We start from the raw sequence: 2690 nt of genomic DNA, 5'->3' as shown, positions 1-2690 counted from the left end.
TGGTTTGGGGGAAGAGATTTGCAGTCCTCTCACATGCACACTCTTGTGGTCGGATGAAGTTTATCGCTGCACAGGTTATTACTGGAACTTTACATCTAGCTCTGAGTTACAAGAGGTAATCCAATAAAAGCGGCTAGTAATCAAGTTTTTAATGGCAATTCAGTTTCACTAGGCTGTGTAACCTTCCCTGTGGCTGTGGTAGAGCACACATTTTCCAGCCACCCCAGGAGTAAGGCTTGCAGGATTGGCAAAATGCAGTGTGCTGAAAAATATTCCTTCATCGGGAAAATGAGTTAAATGTACCCCTGAGTTTTCAAAGCACCACACAGAGTCTCACCTGTCCAGCTGTCCAAATGTGGCATTTAATGAGGCATTCTTGAGAGTGAATTTACCAAGGAGGATACTGTCATGTTATTCTGTTCTATAGGTTCTGATAACATGCTCCTCACGGTAGTAGTTGAGTATTTTCCAGCAGTGCATTAAACAAGGGGACTAACATCTGTCACCTGTTTGTTCTCTCATCCTCTGGATCAGGGGAGAAGGGCGTGCAGTAGAGTGTTTTGGTTTGGAATCATTTTATTTTCATATATATTGCTAGATGTTTCTGTTAGGTAAGGCAAGGTCAAAGAAATGTGCATGGCACTTACAACAGAAGATGATGAGGTTTGCAATGGTCCTTAGTTCATTTGGGATTTCCTTCTACAGTCTTGGGTTGGCCCCTGATCTTCTGGCCAGACAAGCTTTACCCTTATTGTAGAAAGAAAAGGAGTATTTGTGGCACCTTAGAGACTAACTGCGAATACAGACTAACCGATGAAGTGAGCTGTAGCTCACGAAAGCTCATGCTCAAATAAATTGGTTAGTCTCTAAGGTGCCACAAGTACTCCTTTTCTTTTTGCGAATACAGACTAACACGGCTGTTACTCTGAAACCTTATTGTAGAAAGTTCCGTTGTGCTAGAGGAGTGAAGTTGTCAGCCAGGGTCTTTATCCTGGAGCCTTATGCGGTCTTTTAGATATGTTGGGCCTAGGCCCTGGAATGCCTTGAAGATAAGGACTGAGATCTTGAACTTGATTCAGTAGTCTATGGGAAGCCAGCACAGAGAGAAGATGACAGGTCTGAAGTTTGTGGTAGCCAGCGTTACTAAGATGTGCTTCAGCATTCTGTACCAGTTGGAGTTTCCTAAGAGCAGAAGTTTTCATGCCCTGGTCTATTGTATGGCTGTAATCCAGCCGAGAGGTGATGAAGGCATGAATAACTGAGGCCAGGTCAACGTTCGTCAGGATGGCCATGGTCTTGCAATGTTAATTGGCCAAGTAAGGCATTGAAATGTTTCAGTATAAGATAAAAAAATGATGTGAGCTGTTTATTTTAATTGTATTTGTTTTCCTCGGGTTCAAATTAATATTTATTATCTAAAAAAATTTTAAGTGGATGTAGTGCTTGTGAAACCTACCCGATTGGCAATCTAGGAAAGGGAAGTCTTCCCTTTATTTACAAAATAGGTTCAGCAAGAGCAGCCAGCAGGGAAAGCTTACCCATACCTCTTCAACAATGTTCGCACAAAGAGAGGCCTGTGGAGAGCAATGTCACCTTTATATCCAAGTGGGCCTTGACCCCTCTGCTGACTGTCAGTTGTTCTGTGAGTTATAGAGTTATAATAGAGTTATCTAGAGTTATAATAGTTCATGATAACACAAATTTTATTGAGGATATTAAACTTTCTGCTTCAGAATATAACCCAGTCTCTAATGATTAGAGATCAGAATGAAACCTAATATTGGGGCAGATTATGGCTGAGCAATATATATACATATAGATATGCTGAGCGGTATGGCTTCCTCTAGAAGTTGCAGGGTTCTTACACAGGGTTCTGATACTGTCACTGTTGTAGATAGGATACTGAACTAGATGAACCTTAGGTCTAATCCAGTGTGACAATTCCTGTGGGGTTTTTTTTAATTGGTTTTTAGCTAAATATAAAACCCAGAGGGGAGGGGAGGCAGCTCATTGTGGTGAAAAGAAGATACAAATAAAGAGGAAAGAAAAATGGAACAGGAGAGGAGTAATCCAGAGAATACTGCAGAAGGAAACATGTACAGCAGATGAGTAATCTTTATATTCCTTCCTCTCCAGAGACAGGAGATGTTGGTAGTGTACAGCTGTGGCTCACTGAGTAAATGTCAAAGAACAGAGATAATAGGTCAGATTCTGAGTTGCAGTCTGGCCCCTTTTAGCTGCCGTGGCAATGCAAATAGGTCAGAAAACAGTCCTATTTCCCATGTTGGGAATTTCCCCAGAGTGAGGGAGACCCCAGTTGCATAGAGCTGAAAGAACCCAGTTGCCCTCAGTGTCTCCTGGAAGTGGGAGGGGGTATGGCCGGAGTGCTTCTGCTATTATTGTGATCCCCAACTGGCAGGTGGCTAGGTAAGTACAATTGGCCTTGAAATCAGGGAGCTGCAACTGCCACCTTTGTGGTCCTGCTCTCAGCTCCACACAACTGGGGAAAGCTGGGAAACTTGCTCAAGTCATTGGGTCTTTTGTGTGCCATTCTTTCTGATGCCTCCATATCTGCAATGCATATAAAAACTAACACGCATAGTCTTTTGCTGGCTGATCAGATGCAGGTTCTAGAGGAGGAAGATGTGACAAAACATCAGCCACATTACTTTCTCCTCTAATGTGTTCAA

This window comes from Lepidochelys kempii, chromosome 9, assembly GCF_965140265.1.
Source record: "Lepidochelys kempii isolate rLepKem1 chromosome 9, rLepKem1.hap2, whole genome shotgun sequence".
Lineage (NCBI taxonomy): Eukaryota > Metazoa > Chordata > Testudines > Cheloniidae > Lepidochelys > Lepidochelys kempii.
This window is presented reverse-complemented; position numbering follows the sequence as displayed.